This window comes from Oryzias latipes, chromosome 7, assembly GCF_053564925.1.
Source record: "Oryzias latipes strain Hd-rR chromosome 7, Olatipes_Hd-rR_3.1".
NCBI classification, from domain to species: domain Eukaryota; kingdom Metazoa; phylum Chordata; class Actinopteri; order Beloniformes; family Adrianichthyidae; genus Oryzias; species Oryzias latipes.
In genome coordinates, this window is record NC_136243.1 from 22,786,305 (window position 1) to 22,806,922 (window position 20,618).

At 41.8% G+C, this 20,618-nt stretch overlaps 1 protein-coding gene, 1 long non-coding RNA gene and 1 other non-coding gene across 10 annotated transcripts in view; 1 reads left to right on the forward strand and 2 right to left on the reverse strand.

Annotated features, from left to right (window-relative positions):
* LOC144993919 (uncharacterized) lies at positions 1 to 8,432 on the reverse strand. Its single transcript, XR_013657216.1, has 3 exons — positions 8,319 to 8,432; positions 211 to 271; positions 1 to 135 (listed from the first exon to the last, which is right to left on the reverse strand). It is a non-coding gene; the product is annotated as an uncharacterized LOC144993919 (long non-coding RNA).
* Positions 137 to 221, reverse strand: mirlet7e (microRNA let-7e). The gene has a single exon (NR_107107.1). It is a non-coding gene; the product is annotated as a microRNA let-7e (primary transcript).
* The window catches only part of tead3a (TEA domain family member 3 a), a 23,699-nt gene continuing 11,392 nt past the window's right edge, over positions 8,312 to 20,618 (forward strand). For 2 of the 8 annotated variants that reach the window (XM_023956627.2, XM_023956630.2), the window contains exon 1: positions 16,755 to 17,037. The gene's annotated coding sequence lies outside the window, so the exon portion shown is untranslated. The other 6 variants (XM_078949856.1, XM_023956629.2, XM_078949857.1 and 3 more) reach the window with 5 other exon arrangements.

The following is a 20,618-nucleotide window of genomic DNA, read 5'->3' on the forward strand; positions in this document are numbered from 1 at the left end:
GAAAAAAATAAACAACAAAAAAGACACATTCAAACAATTCCTTTTGCTAACTGTTGCATGTGTGATTTTTAGATTAAAAATGCACGATTGCCACTCTTGAGACGCCAGTCGTCGAGAGGCTGACTCAGCTGCCTCCTTGGGAAAGACAGTAGATTGTATAGTTAACTGAAGAAAGAGGTCGGAAAACCCCACAACTATTCAATCTACTACCTCAGCCCCAAGGACAGCATCCATGCTGCTTCAGCATCAAGCATCCACAATAGGATCTCTCCTGTAGTGATAAAAGAGAAAAAATATATTTAGCTTAATGACTTTTCTTCAACATTTTTACTGACATAGCAAAAAACTTAACCTAAAAAAAGTAATGTTCTAATAAAAACACAGATTCATGTCTTTTGATTTTACTTTTGCAAAAAGAGGTTTGTGTTCCATCTCAATGTGTTGCCCTTTTCATTTCGACTGCCTCTCCGAAGTGTAAAAATACACATTCTCCTTGTGTATCATGACAAGTCCTCAGCTGCAAAGATTTGGACAAACACTCATCATGAACGATCCTCGCTAATTTGCATGTTTTCGCTGATCAACCCAGCTTTTCGGAAGTGGCTTCCATCAGGATAAATCGTGGTCAAATATTTTAACGGTAAGCCGACATCAGAAAGTGGGAGTACAAATGTGTGAAAGCCCAACAAACAACTCACTGGCTTCCTGAGATTCTGGCATGTGGTCGAAAATGAAAAAAAAAAAAAAAAAAGGGAGCCGTTCAACTCCCTGCCAGGAATCCTGTTCCATTTTTGCCAAAAACTGAGCTCATTCCAATGGGTTATCCCTGTGTAGGCTGGCTGCTGCTCCTCAGGCGGAGGTACACACACAGATCCCTGCAAATATGGCTTCCACCAGCTGCCTCTGATTCAACACAAAGCTGGGATTCTGCCCCCCAAAACAGAACAGGGAGCACAAAATGGCGTCCTGCGTGTCCGCCATTTCAGGTCAATTTAGGAACTCCAAGAGGTCCACCTTTCATAATATTTTTTTTTTAGTCTGCTGCCTCATGATGAAGAAAAAAAAGAGCAGCTGTTGCATCATGAGTTATGGAGAGTCGATCTTGTGCCAATGACTGACACAAAGTCAATAGACCCAGATGTCATACTGGATCACGAGTACTGAAGCAAAGCAAAATAAACGTTATTTTTATTTATTTATTTATTTTAATCATACAAGTGAAAACTGTAAAAACGCTGCTGCATATAATTGTCTATGTCAATGTGGATGTTATATCTCTGCTCAGACTGGTCATCCAAAAATCTGTGATCATTTTTTGCCTGTCGTGAGCCGCTAAATTACAGCTAAACACGGGATTAGGGCTGAAATGTGCCAATAGGTTAACACAGCAGCAACTGAAAGGTTAATGAGTACCAGACTGAATGCCAGGCCTGGGCCACAGAGGGACAGAGAATGGGCTAGAGTGTGCACTACTTGCATACATTAGTATACAGCCATGACCCCCCGAGACTGGGTTGTAGTTAGCATGCAGTAACCCTCACTAGCCTGATTACAGAAACCCAGACAGACAGAGTGGGGTGGGGGAGTGCTGGCACGATGCCCACCTATACCACTGTGCCAGTGACAGATCTATGAGCTGTGTTTGGTCGCCAAGACACATCCCATGAATGGAACTGTGTTTGGAAGGCCAGACAAGCAGACTGGCTGTGATGCGAGTTTGAAGGAAAAAGGGTCAAATTGATGAGGATTTAAAGGCAAACATGAACCCACTAAATACAAGACTGAAAGCATATAATGCTTGTAAGTCGATTAATTTTTCTTTTTTCTTTAATTACTTTTTAGATTCTCTACACTAAGGCCAAATCTTGTCAATCACGTGAGCTCCTCTGAGCACTGCTGCCTGACACTGGGGGCATTTTCCAGACCACATTAAGGGGTGTGCATGGCTCAGCTGGGCCAAGTTGTTTTTTCGTTGTCAACAGCTATAAAAGCTCTTCAAGCCTGAGGGGCAGCAAAGAGGATCCCTAAAAAGAAAAACAAAAGAAATTCAAGCCGCTGAGTAAATCTCATTCAATCATCAAACCATCTGCTCACTGTCAAAACAGAAATATGCTGAAATATTAGTGACAACATTGAGTTACAAAGGCCAAGGAAAGCAGAGCCTCTACCCTCAAGCTAAGTCTGCCATGACCAACTTATGTTTTCCTGGAGTTAAATTTGTGCATACGCAGAAAAGTCTCGTCTCTGGGTAACAGGTGCAATTTTGTTCTGAGGTGGACAGAGGTAAAAAAGATGTAAACACTACATTTTTTAAGCTCAAATGTTGACTTCTAGAGGAAGTTTTAAGATCATTGCATCCATTCCTGGTTGACAAAGCTAAATTGCAATCAAATGCCAAATAAAATACATATTAAAAGGAAAATATAATTATTTTCTACAAATGTACAGATGGTACCTCACCAGCCTAGTTTTGTGGTGCTTAAAAAAGAACAAACAAAAAGTCTTTAAAAAACGAAAACTAAAGATGAAGAAAATGACAGAAAAATATAAAAACCTTCACTTTTTCTCTACAAATGTGATGGCATCCATAACATATCTCAGAGAAATGAAATGCCAAAACGTTTTCCATGATTGCCAAAATCCCTACTCAAAATTGGACAGATTATCGTAGGAAGCGCAGGCAAGAAAATACGTAGTGGGCCGCCTGGTCTCTTCGTCAGCAAGACAGGATGAATGCTTGGCACAGACGCCACAAAGGAGGGAAACTGGTACAGGTTCTTGTGCATTTGTGTGTGTTCTCTCCTTCTGTCTCAGCTTTGTGCCAGGAGTGGCCAGTGTCTGTGTGCCAGGCAGAATTTCAATAAGGGAGGTAGTAGAGGAAAAAAAACAAAGAGGAGGAGACAAAAACAATGGAGAGTGGGTTGGGGAAGAGGAAGTATGCCACATAATTGATGATAGGATGAAGAAATATCAAACTGACAAAGATCCAAACAAATGTCTGGTCTTATTCATGCCAGGTTTTTTTCTGATCCTCTAAATTCACTCCCTCCCCCACCTGAGAAATGCCCTACTCCTACATTAAGAGATGAAGGACACGGGTGTCGATCCTCCCCATCCTACTTGGCTGGGCGCCTGCTCTGATGGTCTGATGTTCTCATTAACAAAGCAAAACCGACACGCAGCTTACAGTCACGTTTTAAATGTACACATGGAAGTGCCACCATGTGAGATCGCTTACACACGACCGCAGAGTGCACATACTTCACCTGTAGGCCACGTGCCACAACTAACTTACTTTAAATAGGGAAACATGCCTGACCACAATTAGGAGTTCCAATTCTGCTATTTATTGCAGTGTTGAACAATATTCTAAGTTTAGGGAATTATATTTGAAAAGATTATATCACATTTTTTATCCAGATTTTGGTGGTACTAACATAGGAGGCCTAAAGAAATGTAGAAGAAATTAAAAAAAAATATATATATATATATATATATATATATATATATATATATATATATATATATATATATATATATATATATATGTATATATATCAACTGCTGGGGTGTGCGGTTCATATGGTTTTCAACGTTTCTGATTGCTCAGTCTTTGTTTGATATGTCACTACATGCTTGTTTGTCTTTGCAGTTTCTTACTCTGCAAACATGCAGACAGCATGCAGGCATATCTACTGGCATTGCGCTTTACAGTATGTGTGAAAGACAGCGGGGTGGTGTGCTTCAGGATAACGCAGCTGCAGCTTCCTGCGTGAGAAGAGAAACTTCCTGTTGCTTTGCTGCAAGCTGCACACGGTCAGCCAAGATATCAGCCAATCATCTGTGTTGAAGCTGAATGCAGGAAGTTAGCCTGACTGCCTTGAGGAGGAGGGGGGGGGGGACGCACAGAAGCATTATGAGGCAACTCGATAAGTTCATCTGAGGATAAGAGAGGGGCGGGGAAAGAGCTCTCCTACTCCTACCTCTCTCTTTCCCTCGACAGTAACTCTTGTTCTTGCTATTTTTCTCGATCTTCCTTTTTCATTTTTTCCTATCGTTGCTGGAACATTACAAAGGGGAGTTTTATTTTGAAAAGCTGCATAATTTAATGCTTTTGAACAGTCCCCAAAAGTCCAAACGGAGCAGCCTGACACAACAGGCAGATAATGAGGAACTGGCAGCAGCATGCCCACTAATCTTAAGGGGTACGCAGAGAGGGTCTGCTCGTGTTTACACGTGGCATGTAGGCGCCATCTTAACACCAACCCTTATTTAGACTAAGAAACAATAAGACAACAAGCACCTAAAAGTAGCATCGTTATCCTAATGTATTTTTAAATATGGAATGAAACTGCGTTGGTATATTGTGTGGTTCTTTTAAAAATGTTCACTGGTCTGCAGAAAGTTGCTTTTATTATGAACGCAGGTGAATACGCATCGAGTCCTTGTTTTATCATAAATATCTTTTTGAAATATGTTAGAATACAGATTTGTTGTTAAAGATGTATATAGTTATACATGTATAATGCTGCAAAAAGCTGCATTCTTTTAATCTTTAGTTTTAAAATCGGCATTTAAAGCATGATTTAAACAAGCCTCATTTGTGTTCAAGTTTTGTCCGAAGTACATTGTCCCTCACACAGTGCTTTATGACATTACCACCTTAAACCAAAGTGCCACACCCCTACATGCAGAAAGATAAAACTAAACACACATTTGTGCTGTCAAACAACTGCCTTTCACCTGAGTTTCTGCAAAGTGTTTATAGTGTTCAACAAACGGCTGGAAAAGTGTCTTTATGCTATAATTGATGCTGCATTAAAAGAGACGTGACTTGCATCAGTCCTGTTGTTTGTGTGACTTTTCAGCTCACTGGTTTGTGGCTAAACTTTCACTGACCTGAACTGACACCAACAGCACTGTGGCTAACACAACTCTGTATATCATAAAGTCTCTTTAAGTGCCTGTTTTTCCCCAAGCCAGTCTTGAAGAAACACCTGTTCAGTGCAGAAAAAAACCCAGTCAGGTTGTCCAACCCTCCACCCGAACAGAATTTAATGCCCCAGAGTAATAAACAGGTAGAGAAAGAAGAGATACAGAAACAGAAAGTCAGGAGGATGTCGACGGTCTGCAGTCAGTCGCAGAGTAACTCTGTCTAGAAAAGTTTCTCCTGTTGTGTCCATTAAGCCAAAATGGCGATGGGCTGAGTGTGGCGTGGCAACCAGCAACGGCACACACGTTTCTCAGAGGAAGACCATGATGAAGGACAAAGATGGGAGCCAGAGGAACAACAGGAGAAAAATTAAATGATGGGAAGAGGACGAAAAAGAGAGCAATACCTGAAGCCTGTGTGTGTGCGGCGGGCTGGGCTGGAGAACTGAAGGAGAAGAGGGCCGCGGTGGCGGGAAGAAGGGAAACGAGAGGAGTAGAACACACCCTCTGAGAGCAACACGCCCTTCCCACAATCCCCTCCTACAGGCGTGAAAGCGTCTGCCCATCCACAGGGTGACAGAGGGACGTCTGCTCGCATGGTCATGCAACACACACACACACTATAATTTCCAAAACAAATGGAAATGCAGAGCTCCAAATCACACACTGCTTACAGTTGCCTGTGACACAGGCAGAGTCAAACCCGCAAACACACAGACAGAGGGTAGCTCAAACATACACATCAACAATTTGCCAGCCTTTAGATCACCCTCTGCTCCGTTTGCCTCGCTCTGCCAGCCCACTTTGGCACCGCTGCCAAGAGGGAAGGGGAGAAAAGGGAAGGGAGGAGGGAGACGCACAACCAGGAAGGGAGGAACACGCTGTAGAGAGGAGGAACAGAAGTGGGAGGGGCTAAGAAGGACAGAGTGCCACAGACTGCAGACAAAAAAAAAATTAGAGGAAGCAAAAAAAAAAATGTCACGAAACAGACTTGGGGACACAAGCAACGAGGCAGCAGCTGAGAGCACAAGAAACGTCCTCCACACACCTCTCGCCTTGTCCTCCACTTACACCATCTCTGCAGCAACAGACAGACGGGGAGAGACAATCAGGTTCCTGACTCTTCTGCCATGTTGTTTCATCTCACCACGTTGTTAAAGTCCAGAGAACAGGAACTGATTTCAGAGCCGAGAAGTCCTTCCAATAAAAGCGTCCCATCAGAGTCGCTGTCTTTTCTGACATCTCTGTTCCGCCTGACGTTCTCTGGCTCTCATTCAGTTGGGCGATAACATCAGCTCCACTGAGTAGGAGGAGTTGGAGGGAGTTCAGCTACCGGGGTATTTCAGAGATCATAACTTCTTTTTTTTTTTCAGCTTTTGGCATCCATCCCAGGCCCAACCTTTGAGCTTTAACAGCAAAGATGAACAGCGATGCTTCTTAATCAGCAAAGTTACAGCCTCCAGATGACCTTGTTCATTAGAGGAAGAAGAAAAAAACATTAATCCATCTGCTCATAACTGGCAGAGCCCTTCCAAGTCTACTTGCATCGACATCCATTGGTGTTTGAGCTGGTAAGCCGACCAATCAGAGCTCACTTCTGAGCTATTTTGAAAAAGAAAGAAAAGAGAAAGGAAAAAACACACATAAAGGTCATTCATTTTAAACTATTGCTAAAAGACTTGTTTTGTCTTTGGCACCTTCTTAATGCAGCTGCTGCAGTGTTTTCGCGACTAATTGAAACAGACATGGAGTATTTCCTCAAAGACAGGACAATGGACACAAACACACATTCATACTGTATACTCGCACAACCAAACACATGTGCTTTAAGGAGTCCGATTTTTCTGCACCGGCTTGGATTTAGCCAGCAGGTTAGACAGCCCCTCAATCTGACGTCACGTCTCCTTTGTTGTTTATGAATTTATTTCTCTCCTCAGCTGAACCCTCTGAACCCAAAGTCCCACCCCCCTCCTCCTTTCCCTCCCCTGTCCACTCCCCTCCCGTCCCGTCCTCAAGCCCTACATTTACCCCTTCTCAACAAAAGGTGTGTGTGTGCACCGCTGGTTTAAACTTTAAAATAACGAGGAAGTGACACTCGCAGAGAGGAGAGACGGACAGTAGAGGCGTAAGGAAGCAAACTTTTCTCTTCTGCGATCGTTCAGCGTGTCTCTTCCTGCTTGTAAAAGTTTCAGCTGTATGACGGGCTGGCCTCTTTTGGCTGCTATCCAGCCCTCGCCTCCCATGTCCCTGTGCTTGTGAGAGAAGTGAGGACAAATATAGTTACAGCTGAGCTGTAAAGTAGCAGAAGGAAATGTTGAAATGAAGCTCACAGCTGCAAATTTTTACTTCAGACTGACCCACCAGAGAACAGAGCAGTCCCATTTATTCAATCAAGCTTAAAATTAAAGATAAATCGTTATATACAGGCGGAAAAGGACAGAAATAGTATTTTTTTCGTGCTTTAAAGTGGCCTCTGGCAGCTGGATCTGATAGTTCACACAGGGACACACTCAGCTCAGCTGCAGGGCTGGGAATCATTATCTGATGCAAAACAAACAATATGACAATATCAGAAAAGGAAGTGAACAAAAGAGTCAGTGCTACAACTAGATTTTTTTGAAGTTTCAACCTTGACACAAATGTGGTGAGGCTCCTTTACTTTAGAAAACCTTTATTTTTACTCACTACTACCCTGCTACTGTCAACGTCCTCTTCAGCTCACCTTCAAGTTTCTTCTTTGCATTGTTATAAGGGGTTAATATGAATCAATTGAAGGAGCAAAGCAATACGTTTGTTGCAGCAATTGTGTAATGTAAAATATCTGTAATTGGCACCAACACCGTGCTGCACAAAGGATTAAAGTAATATTAATTTTATTCATTTATTTACACTAGCATGTTATGTACAAGCATATCTTATCTGTTTGCTGAATGTTTGCATGTGTTTGAAGTGGTGGGATGTTCTCACACTCACAGGACTTATTTAATGCTTTTTTCTTGCCATTCCTTATGTTTCTGAAGCAATTATAATTCGTATAAAATGAAAACAATAAATAGTATTAAACATTTTGATCTGAAATAGTTCATTCAAAATTATTAAAATATTGTGATTGTTTTGTGGCTATTTTGCAGATTACGGCGAGCAAGAAGGGACACATTTATCCAATTATAAAAGTCACTTGATCCCACTTAAATGTTTGTAAAACACTATATAACATTTTATATTAGATTTTAAGCTCATTTTAAGCTTAATAATATGGTCTATCATGCCAACTCTCACTGCTTAACTCTGAATCTGCGCATAAAGTTTAAACTTTTAACAGCTAAAGGTCTGACGCGAATCTGTGAGCACAAAATGTTCCCACGTCCTTAAAGGCATCAGCTCACCTGGTAGAAGGCTGAGAGACTTCTGAAACTCCTGCAGAGACGACAGATACAAAGATGACTGGAAATGCATCACTGTCTTTAGGTATCGTGTTTTCTTCTCCTTTTTTGTTTTTAAACATCTGACACTAAAAGCTTTAATCGAACCGGTTAAACGTAAAGTTGGAAAAAGAAAAGGAGTTTGCTCACAGGCCGCTCAACAGGTGGACGTACGCTGTTCTCTGGTTTTAATTGGCCCATTCTTCTGTGGACAACAGCCAATAAGAAACAGACTACTGAAAAAGAATGCTCCTGTCTTTCAATTAAATCATTTTTAACGAGAGTGGGTAGTGGTGTAGAAACAATCATTCAAAAAATAAAAAATAACATAAGAAGAAGAAGAAAAAAGGGAAAGGGGCCTGAACTTAAATAAACTGATATACCGGTATTAAAAGACAAGAATATAAATGACGCCATCTAGTGGCGGAAGTTAGTAAAGCCTAAACAGTTCCATGTAGTAACAAATAATAGTTTATACTAAAACAAATAGGCCAGTCGATTTACAAGATTTCTATATATATATATAAAAGATAATTTAAAAATAAAATAAAACATGATAAAAGTTGAAAACTAAATGCTTTGATTCAGTAAAACTTGCAGACATTTCAAGTATCTATACATTGAACTTGACAAACGTCATGATAAGATTAAAAATATATCTGAACTTTTTACTTAAGTTATTGTGGATGGTAAAGTAAAAGATGGTTCACATTATGTTTTAGGTTTTTATTTTACATAAAACACACAACTGCAAACTTGTGCTAGTAAAACATTAAATACAACATTTGTTTTCTTCTAAATGAACAAGCCAAATAGATTAATCTATTCAATGTTTATTCAATGCCAATTTGTGTTTTTGTCGTATATTTCAGAATCTGGAATGTTCTGGTTTTTTTATTTGTTTTTTTTTATTTTGATATTTTGACCTTAAAATATCTTTAGATGAAAGGATGACAATTTGATAGGGAGAACACTGTTTGCCTCCAACTTTACCAAGTTTATTAGCTAAGTTATTATAACATTAACATTGTAGCTTGAAATATCTTTATCATTTTTTTATTTAATTAACTAGAAGTTGAGTTAGTATCTTGATGTGTGTGGCAATGACACAACACAAACCAAATTAACACATCTCAATAAGATAGTCTGAATGGGTGATCCTCCAGAGCTACCTTTGGATTTTCAGATTAATAAAGTAAGTATGACTTCATAAAAAAAATTCAAACTCATTGGGTTATTGTTTGTCTCCATTAAATGAGTATAGGGTGGACTGTTTATAATTTGCAATTTATTTCAGTTTGGAAACTCTAGAGCGGGGGTCACCAACCCTGTGCCTGCGGGCGCCCATGCGTCACCGAGCACCCCTTGTGGCGCCCGCAGGGAATGCTCCAAAAATAGCACGGCTCACATAGCAAATCAATATATTGTGGCGATCTGGGGGTTAGCCCCGCCTTCAGCTTTTAAGACTCATGGGAAGTGGGGAATCTCGGGTGTGTTAAATCGCTCACCATAAGTGAAGGAGCTGTGAGCAGAAGTGAGGTTGATGCTGTTTGCCTGGTGGTGGTGGGTGTGTTCTAAATAAATGGACAGATATGATTGTTCGCTAACTTATGTGAATGTCGTTCTCAACAAACAAGGGTGGTGCTGTGGATGGGCCACGGGCAGCAGATTCAGACATGTCTAGTGGGGCCGCTACTGAGTAAGAGGTTAGTGAATTGAGACTCGGGCGCAACAGGACTTGCCTGGATAGTAGAGGGTGGCGATTCAGTGCTTGCTATTAGTAATTGTGGCACTTTAGTTCTTCTATCGTGAAATATATGGCAGAGTATGGAACGGCCTGAAACTTGCGAATCGGTGCTCCCGCCTTTGAGAAAGCGCCGTGTGTGTGTGTGTGTGTGAGGAGGAAAAGGGGAGGGGTAGTGGGTGCAGGTTGCGAGGTAAAACGGCGCACGGAGACCATTGCGCAACACCCGCATCATCGGGTGGCTTAAATTAATCAGCTCATTCTAATAATGTCATTCTTCACTAACTATTGCAGACATTTTTTATACTTGCCTGTATTTTTTCCATATACATTTATTTTTACGGTCGTTTAGTTGGTGAAAGTAACGTATAAATAAAGACAGCTGGTAATGCAGGCTGGAAAACAGCTGCACTTTTACAGATCATAAATAAACAATAGATCATTTGTTTATGAGAGTATTGAGGATTTTGAAAGGATTTTTACTGTTAGTGTTACACAAAATTAGGAAAATGCCAAAAATTTTAGAAGTAATCGCAGTGATAATTTTATAATTTAGTTTTGAATGTTTTATGAGACCTAAACATGATTTTCACAATAACAGGTTTTTAAATAATCAAATCCCTCTGATACGTTCACAAAGACACACACAGGACCAAAGACACACACAGGACCAGAGACACACACAGGACCAAAGGCACACACAGGACCAAAGGCACACACAGGACCAAAGGCACACACAGGACCAAAGGTACACACAGGACCAAAGGCACACACAGGACCAAAGACACACACAGGACCAAAGACACACAGGACCAAAGACACACACAGGACCAAAGACACACACAGGACCAGAGAAACACACAGGAGCAGAGAGACACACAGGACCAAAGACACACACAGGAGCAGAGAGACACACAGGACCAAAGACACACACAGGACCAAAGACACACACAGGACCAGAGAAACACACAGGACCAGAGACACACACAGGACCAAAGACACACACAGGAGCAGAGACAAACACAGGACCAAAGACACACACAGGAGCAGAGACACACACAGGACCAAAGACACACACAGGACCAAAGACACACACAGGACCAGAGACACACACAGGACCAAAGACACACACAGGACCAAAGACACACACAGGACCAGAGAAACACACAGGACCGAAGACACACACAGGACCAGAGACACCCACAGGACCGAAGACACACACAGGAGCAGAGAGACACACAGACCAAAGACACACACAGGAGCAGAGACACACACAGGACCAAAGACACACACAGGACCAAAGACACACACAAGACCAGAGACACACACAGGACCAAAGACAAACACAGGCCCAAAGACAAACACAGGACGAAAGACACACACAGGACCAGAGACACACACAGGACCAAAGACACACACAGGACCAGAGACACACACAGGACCAAAGACACACACAAGACCAAAGACACACAATGGACCAGAGACACACACAAGACCAAAGACACACAAAGGACCAGAGACACACACAGGACCAGAGACACACACAGGACCAGAGACACACACAGGACCAAAGACACACACAGGACCAGAGACACACAAAGGACCAGAGACACACACAGGACCAGAGACACACACAGGACTAGAGACACACACAGGACCAGAGACACACACAGGACCAAAGACAAACACAGGACCAAAGACACACACAGGACCAGAGACACACACAGAACCAAAGACAAACACAGGACCAGAGACACACGCAGGTCCAAAGATACACACAGGACCAAAGACACACACAGGACCAGAGACACCCACAGGACCAAAGACACACACAGGACCAGAGACACCCACAGGACCAAAGACACACACAGGACCAAAGACACACAAAGGACCAGAGACACACACAGGACCAAAGACAAACACAGGACCAAAGACACACACAGGACCAAAGACACACAAAGGACCAGAGACACACACAGGACCAAAGACAAACACAGGACCAGAGACACACACAGGACCAGAGACACACACAGGACTAGAGACACACACAGTGACCAGAGACACACACAGGACCAAAGACAAACACAGGACCAAAGACACACACAGGACGAGAGACACACACAGAACCAAAGACAAACACAGGACCAAAGACAAACACAGGACCAAAGACACACACAGGACCAGAGACTCACACAGGACCAGAGACACACACAGGACCAAAGACAGACACAGGACCAAAGACACACACAGGACCAAAGACACACAAAGGACCAGAGACACACACAGGACCAGAGACACACACAGGACCAAAGACAGACACAGGACCAAAGACACACACAGGACCAAAGACACACACAGGACCAGAGACGCACACAGGACCAGAGATGCACACAGGACCAAAGACAAACACAGGACCAGAGACTCACACAGGACCAGAGAAACACACAGGACCAGAGACACACACAGGACCAAAGACACACACAGGACCAAAGACACACACAGGACCAAAGACACACAAAGGACCAGAGACACACACAGGACAAGAGACACACACAGGACTAGAGACACACACAGGACCAGAGACACACACAGGACCAAAGACAAACACAGGACCAAAGACACACACAGGACCAGAGACACACACAGAACCAAAGACAAACACAGGACCAAAGACAAACACAGGACCAGAGACACCCACAGGTCCAAAGATACACACAGGACCAGAGACGCACACAGGACCAGAGATGCACACAGGACCAAAGACAAACACAGGACCAGAGACTCACACAGGATCAAAGACACACACAGGACCAAAGACACACACAGGTCCAAAGACACACACAGGACCAGAGACACAAACAGGACCAAAGACACACACAGGACCAGAGACTCACACAGGACCAGAGACACACACAGGACCAAAGACAGACACAGGACCAAAGACACACACAGGACCAAAGACACACAAAGGACCAGAGACACACACAGGACAAGAGACACACACAGGACTAGAGACACACACAGGACTAGAGACACACACAGGACCAGAGACACACACAGGACCAAAGACAAACACAGGACCAAAGACACACACAGGACCAGAAACACACACAGAACCAAAGACAAACACAGGACCAAAGACAAACACAGGACCAGAGACACCCACAGGTCCAAAGATACACACAGGACCAGAGACGCACACAGGACCAGAGATGCACACAGGACCAAAGACAAACACAGGACCAGAGACTCACACAGGATCAAAGACACACACAGGACCAAAGACACACACAGGTCCAAAGACACACACAGGACCAGAGACACAAACAGGACCAAAGACACACACAGGACCAGAGACTCACACAGGATCAAAGACACACACAGGACCAAAGACAGAAACAGGACCAAAGACACACACAGGTCCAAAGACACACACAGGACCAGAGACTCTCAAAGACCATCACACACCAAGCAGAAATGAAGTTACTGCTAAAAAATCTGCTTACATTTCTGTTCTTGCAATAGAATTTTAAAGTTGAGTGTGCCTTGCCTAAACTGAGGTAATGCTGCCCTCTAGTGTCAGAAAGAAAATACTTTGGTCTCATTCGCTGGAAATGTTTTCGGAAATGAAGTTCCAGATATATTTTTATTTCGGTTTTACATTTAAAAAAAATTAAATATTATTTCTTGATTATTATAGAAACATCTGCAATCTGAAACCTTTGTCCCCACTTTTTTTCAAAAAGCATTTTTTCCCAAATATTTGAAACTATAAGACATACCATGGACATCACTGCAGAGGTTTGACATGGTTATCAAAAGAAGTCTATTGCATTCCCAGTTTTTTTTCTTCTAAATTATAGTCTTAATACTTTTCTTACAAATACAAAAAGAAAATTAGATCTAAAGCAAACACAAAAAAAAGCTGCAAATTGGTAGAAAATGCAAAGATTAAAGTGTGGCCCACATATGGTATCTGGTATCATATGTTTTTGTGAAGACTCTTTTTCATTCAGGATGATTCCGAAAGAGAAAAGGTTTTACAAAATTAAGGCCAGATCACCACCCTTAAGGCCTGTTCACACCGGGACGAATTTCGCCGGCGATTTTCGCCGACGTTTAACGCCTCGTGACTAAACAAAGGGCACCAATGTGAGTGTGCACACCGACGCGAAAAAACGCCACGCGACAAAAAAAAAACCCGCCTCGGGTTCGTTTTTTTATCTATCTATTCGACCAATGAGAATGGCGCTTTTGCACACGTGTCTGGAGCTTCTGAAGTTACAGTAAAACACAACTTGGGGGCGCTCAAACACAAAACTGCCTTGCTGAGCACACATACCAGCAAAGAAGATAGACGCCAAGTAGCGTCAACACTGCCGCAAAGAAATAATGACGGACATTCTTAAATATCCCCTTACCAAGTACCAGTTGGAGCTACTGATGCTTGAAATATTCATGTTTTCTTTGTATTATTCTGACAAGCGCGTAAATACTTGCTATCTTCTTCTGAGTGAAAAGCGACTTTAAGAAGTGTAAAGTTGCGCAGCGCCACCTTGTGTACAGGAGTATTTCTGTTTACATTAAGCGCCATCTAATGTCAGGGAATGAAATTGCATGTTCGCTCGGCTCACCGTCAGCGAAAATCGCCTGGGTGTGAACACAAAAGACGTGGCGAAAAACGCTGGCGAATAAAGGCCCGTACACACCGGGACGAATATTCGCCAGGCGTTATTCGCCAGCGTTTTTCGCCACGTTTTTTGTGTTCACACCCAGGCGATTTTCGCTGACGATGAGTGGAGTGAACATGCAATTTCATTCCCTGACATTAGATGGCGCTTAATGTAAAACAGAAATACTCCTGTACACAAGGTGGCGCTGCGCAACTTTACGCTTCTTAAAGTCGCTTTTCACTCAGAAGAAGAGAGCAAGTATTTACACGCTTGTCAGAATCAAACAAAGAAAACATGAATATTTCAAGCACCAGTAGCTCCAACTGGTGCTTGGTTCGGGGATATTTAAGAATGTCCGTCATTATTTCTTCGCGGCAGTGTAGACGCTACTTGGCGTCTAACTTCTTCGCTGGTATGTGTGCTCAGCAAGGCAGTTTTGTGTTTGAGCGCCCCCAAGTTGTGTTTTACTGTAACTTCAGAAGCTCCAGACACGTGAGCAAAAGCGCCGTTCTCATTGGTCGAGTAGATTTCGACGCGACGCGTCGAAAAAAAAAAACGAACCCGAGGCGTTTTTTTTTTTTTGACGCTTTAACGCCTGGCGTTTTTTCGCGTCGGTGTGCACACTCTCGTTGGTGCCCTTTGTTTAGTCATGAGGCGTTAAACGTCGGCGAAAATCGCCGGCGAAATTCGTCCCGGTGTGAACAGGCCTTAACGCCTGGCGAATATTCGTCCCGGTGTGTACGGGCCTTTAGCTAAAAGTAGTACACTTGAAGTTTATTGTATTATACTTGAGTATAAGCATAGCAAGTCTACTATAAAGCATGTGCGTGTAGAGTTGGAAGAATTTCTTCCAAGAAAACCAACTGAATACTTCTTCAGACTAAATTGGAACACAAGTTTACAATATAATAGCATATAAAAAAGTACATTTTAGTATAGACTAAGGATACTTGCTGTACGCTTAAAATGACTACTTTTTGCTGAGCTTAGGTTAAAAACTTTTTCGGCTGTAAGTCAAATGGCACATTTCATTGATTTCCTTGATTTCATTGATTTCATTTTCACTGAGCAATGTACCTTTCACATCAGTTTTTAGCCAAATTAACATACAGCTGCACTCTGCTTTAATTTAAATAACACCTTGTGTCAGTATCAGCAAACACGTATAGCAGTGTCATGCTTTAGTGTACAAACATTAAACACCCACTCCATTGAAAATAGTGTTTTCCATGTTCTTGTGGCATTTCCCTCATGATGGAGGACATATAAGAAAACTAAGATTAAAACCGCACTTTAGAGAATGTATTCATTCAAATCACTGTGAAGCAGGAGCAGACGAAAAATGCAGTTGGAATAAGCCTGAAGGGTAGTTGTTAATGTGAAATTACAATTGGTGGGAGATACGCTTCTTGCTCCGCTCCATTCCTTTGCATCCACTTGCAGACAAACAGATTCATGTTTGTCTTTGTTTTCCTCGACTGAGCTGACATCTGGCTTCACACTGGATAGCTCCAATAATGTTCACCACCTTTGTTGCATCAGTGATGTTAGGTTGGTGGTGTGATGGGCTAAGCTAGCGAGAGAGTATAAACAAAAGGGATAATGGGAAATAAGGGCAGGCTAACTTAGTCCCACCCACAAATCAAAGGCAAGTTTTTAATGAATTACTGCCACTCTGCAGAAACTATAGGTCATAGAAAACGACAGCATTTGTTTATTTATTTAACTTTGCACTAAAAATGGCATAAACATCATTTAAACCACTGGGAACGATTTCAAAATATTGTAAAAGATGATTGCAGCGGGACTTTAAACCCTGCTTTACTGCCACACTGGAAAGTAAATTGACTTGGTTTAGTCCTAAATCAATTTTACCAAACAATGATACGAAGTTTTCCTCCTTTAGCAGATACATTTCACAGCAACAGCGTACAGTGTAAGCAGCTTTTTGTTCAATTCCCACCCCCGCGTGCGTCCCTCTGCTCTCCAGTCAGGAGTCTGATGTCATGGGAGGAGTTTGTGTTGGAAGCCACAAAACTTTGCGTGTCCTCCTGGGTTTCGACGCCACGCCTCTGCGTTTTCTTCCGCGCGTTGATTCCATACCAAACTCATACTTTGCATTCCGGATTAGTCTGCTAAACTCGATTTTTTTTTTTAACCTGGGAAGTTCCCACTCTCCGAGAAGGAAAGCTCTTCTCCCCGGGCCGGCAGGACTGGAGCGGGCAGAGCTTGCGGCTGCGGTAGCAGGAGCAGGAGCCGTTGGGAGGTGAGAGCGCTCCTTTGTTGTGCAGTTAACTTTCATGCCGCAGCAGCTGCTCCGCTCCGCGCATTCTGGAAGTTTTGGGATTTTTGACATTTTTTATTGACTACTAGCTGCGGCATTGCTGCTTCGCAGTGCCTTGTGTTTGACACGGAGTTCATTTTGGGTTTTGTTTCACTCACTCGTGATGTTTCCGTTCACTTTTCACGCGGCCCGCGGACGTACTTTTTGTAGTTTAAGGTATTATTAGCCTACTAGCTAGCCAACTACTAGCTTTTCGGTTAGGGAGTGCTAGTAGCTGTTACTTAATTCGATAGCATGTTTTGGGGGTATGTTCAAACTTTTAATAGTCAGGAGTGAGTTTTCATCGGCTTAATCAAAAGTTTATATAGAGTTTGGATTAATTTTTCAGCTGCAGCTCTATTAGCTATGATTTAATTATTTATTCTGGCAGTTTTATTAAAGCGCTTTTTTGGGGTCCAATCCATATATTTGTGACGTCACCCCCCCAAAGTTCAACATGCTTTTGAGTTTGCTTTATATCTTGTGAGTTTGTGGATCTTGCTGGAAGCTTGTATGGCGGGGCAGTGTGTTAGGTGGTCCTGTGAAACGGGTCTCCATACTCGTGTCGCCGGTTCTCCCATTGGCGCAGAGGGCAGCCCAGCAGTCCGTGTGTCCTTTCAGGCCGCTGAGCTCATAGTTTTATTTTAGCCCAACTGCACCAAACACCCGACCTTTTCGCCACCCGGAGCTAAATCGAAAATGGTCAAGACACGTGTAGCTTCTGAGGATGAAGCCTGAAGTTTCTTTATGTAGTATTTAATATTTTCCCCAACGGGTGTGATTGATCTGTTTGAAGATAGGGTTAAGTAGCTCTTTAAAATAGAACTTAAATCAGAACAGTGGTTTGTTTAATGCAACTCCATATGTGACAATTAGATTTTCTGTGAATTTGAATTTTAAATCAAAAAGATGTTTGTCAAAGTAAACGTAGCCAAACATGTTGAAAATCTTTTTGAGACTAGTTTGTTTTGAGTTGTGATTTTTTTTGTTTTTTAGCTTTAATTCAGTATTCAATTTTCATTCAGTATTTAAAGACCCACTGTGATCAAAGCTGTGTTTTTGGTGTTTTTAACATGTGCTTTTGGCATTTTTTTTCCTGATGAAAATTAAACTTACATGAGCAATTTTGAGTATTTATTTATTCAAATTGTTGTTAATCAGGAACAGACAAAAATGCAGTTGGAAAAAGATTATAGGTGACATACTAGATGCTACTACGGCAAGCCACTAACTCCCTGCTCTGCTCCATTCTGATGTATCCACTTTTAGACAATTCAACCCATCTACACCGTTGTTTCCCTCATTCGAGCTGGCATCTGGCTTCAAGCTGTACTGCTGAACAGCTCCATTATTGCTCGCCATTTTTGTTGCGTTGCTAATGTTAGGTTGGGGTGTAAGCTAGCTGTAGATGGTGCAAACAGATGGATGATAAGAAGGGAGCCAGGCTCCTTGCCGAAGGTCCCTCCCTCAACTAAGAGGTGAATTTCAAATGAAACCATGTCCTAGAAAAAACAATGTTTTTTTTTTTTTTTTTTAGCTAAAAACAGCATAATCATAATTATTAGACCTCTCAGAAAGCTTTTGAAATGGATCAAAGTTCAATTGCAGTGAGACTTTAAAATGGAAAAAAGCACCTTTAACAAAGAGTGTGATTTACTTCATAGAAACTTCTTACATAAGTTCAAGTATATCATATATTAGTGTCATCATTTGTTTTACAGTCCTTATATTTGTTTTTCATACTTTACAACAAATGTAACATTCACACAAATTCAGTTCAATCAGGATAAAGAGACATGATACTAGCTAAGCTTTCCAACTTTGCAGACAGTACAACTCTAAAGCTTAACCTTTTGTAATGCAGCTTACAAATGTTCTTTCAGACTGTGCTTTTTTTCTAATCATCCCACCAGACCAGCCTGAGCAGTACGGCAGCATCACAGCCCCGTCAGCAGTGATTGAAACTGAGAAGGCCTTTAAGTCAGTAGTAAAAGTCCACCGCAGCTGAGGAAGCTCAGCAACCACACCGATCCTCTGTGGTTCTTTTTTTCTTTTCCTTCTTTCTTTCTTTTTGGCAGTGATCATGTTTGCCACGTTCTGGAAAACATTATACTCGAGGCACTGTCCATGTTGCATATGTGCGTCTTTGTTTAGAGACTTGGTGTGTCCAACACTAACAAAAGTGTGTAATTTCCTCATGTGGCATATGTGGGAAAAGTTATGGGCCTCTGGGAAGTTCCTATTGCTTGAAAATTGCCTTTTAATCTAGTTTCTTTTGGGTGATTAGCCAAGTAAAACGTTTAATTAGTTTTGTCATCAGTAATTATGGTAAACTTTTTAAGTTATCTAATAGTATAATCTTACTGATGCTCCATTGGATAGAACACTCATTTGATTTTGACACATTCTTTATAAGATTACAAGCTGTCAAATTTTGGGCTTTTTGGTGTCATGACTTTGACCATGGATGTGTAAAGAAACAGTAAACAACTTCACACCATCAATAACATTCAGTGAGTGTAAAGACGCTTTAAAATATCTACTCAAATGATCTCTAGAGTATTTAGATAAGTTAATATAGGGTTCTTTTTAGTCTTATAAAAACACATTTATTTTGGTTTCTACTTTTGTCTGTCTGCAGTCTTCTTGTTTTTCTATTTTTGAAGTGGCACTTTGCATCCCTCATGTAAACATAAACCTTTATGGTAGTTAGAAAACTTCTCAATCGTTCAAATGTGCTAAAAATAAAAAGCTCCCCATTTCTTTTTCATAAAATCAATTCTCTTCTGTTTGCCTAATTAGATCCGTCAGTCAGCTTTATCCAGACATTCTATACCGCTTCGTTTTTCTTGATATTGAATCAGCTTGAATGTTTTTGTAATCAAACAAAAGTTTAGCTGTATGAAAGACAGGGACAAAAACTACATTATTGTGAGAAGATTTCATTCTGTTAAGCCACTGCTATTTTTTTTTAAAGAAATTACAGAGGCGCAAAAAGGGTATTTGTCAGTCAACAATTTTGATAAATGTCCTACTCCAAAAAGATGAGAGAAGTTCATCATTAGTGCAATTCAACTGTGAGTTTACACACACTGTAGCTGCTATTTCGGCCCATTCTTCCATGCAGATCTCCTCGAGCTGTTATTGGGAGTGGTGTGGGGCACAACAGACTTTTAAATCCCTCCATAGATCTTTTACTGGATGGAGGTCTGGGGACTGTTTAGGCCACTCCAGAACCCTGAAATGGTTTTACATTTTCGCTCCTTTGTCGCCCAGACAGTGTTTTGATCAGAGTTTTGCTAGAGGATGCAGCCACCTTTCATCCCGTTTTTTTGACCAAAATCTCACCATATTCGACTCCGCTCATCCTTTCCTTAATACAGATCAGTCGTCCTGTCCCCTCTGCAGAAAATCAGTCCCAAAGCATGGCCTTTCTACTTCCATGCTTTACAGTGGGTATGATGTTCTTGGAATGCAACTCAGCATTCTTTCATACCATAAGAGTTCCCTCATGGTCTCATCTG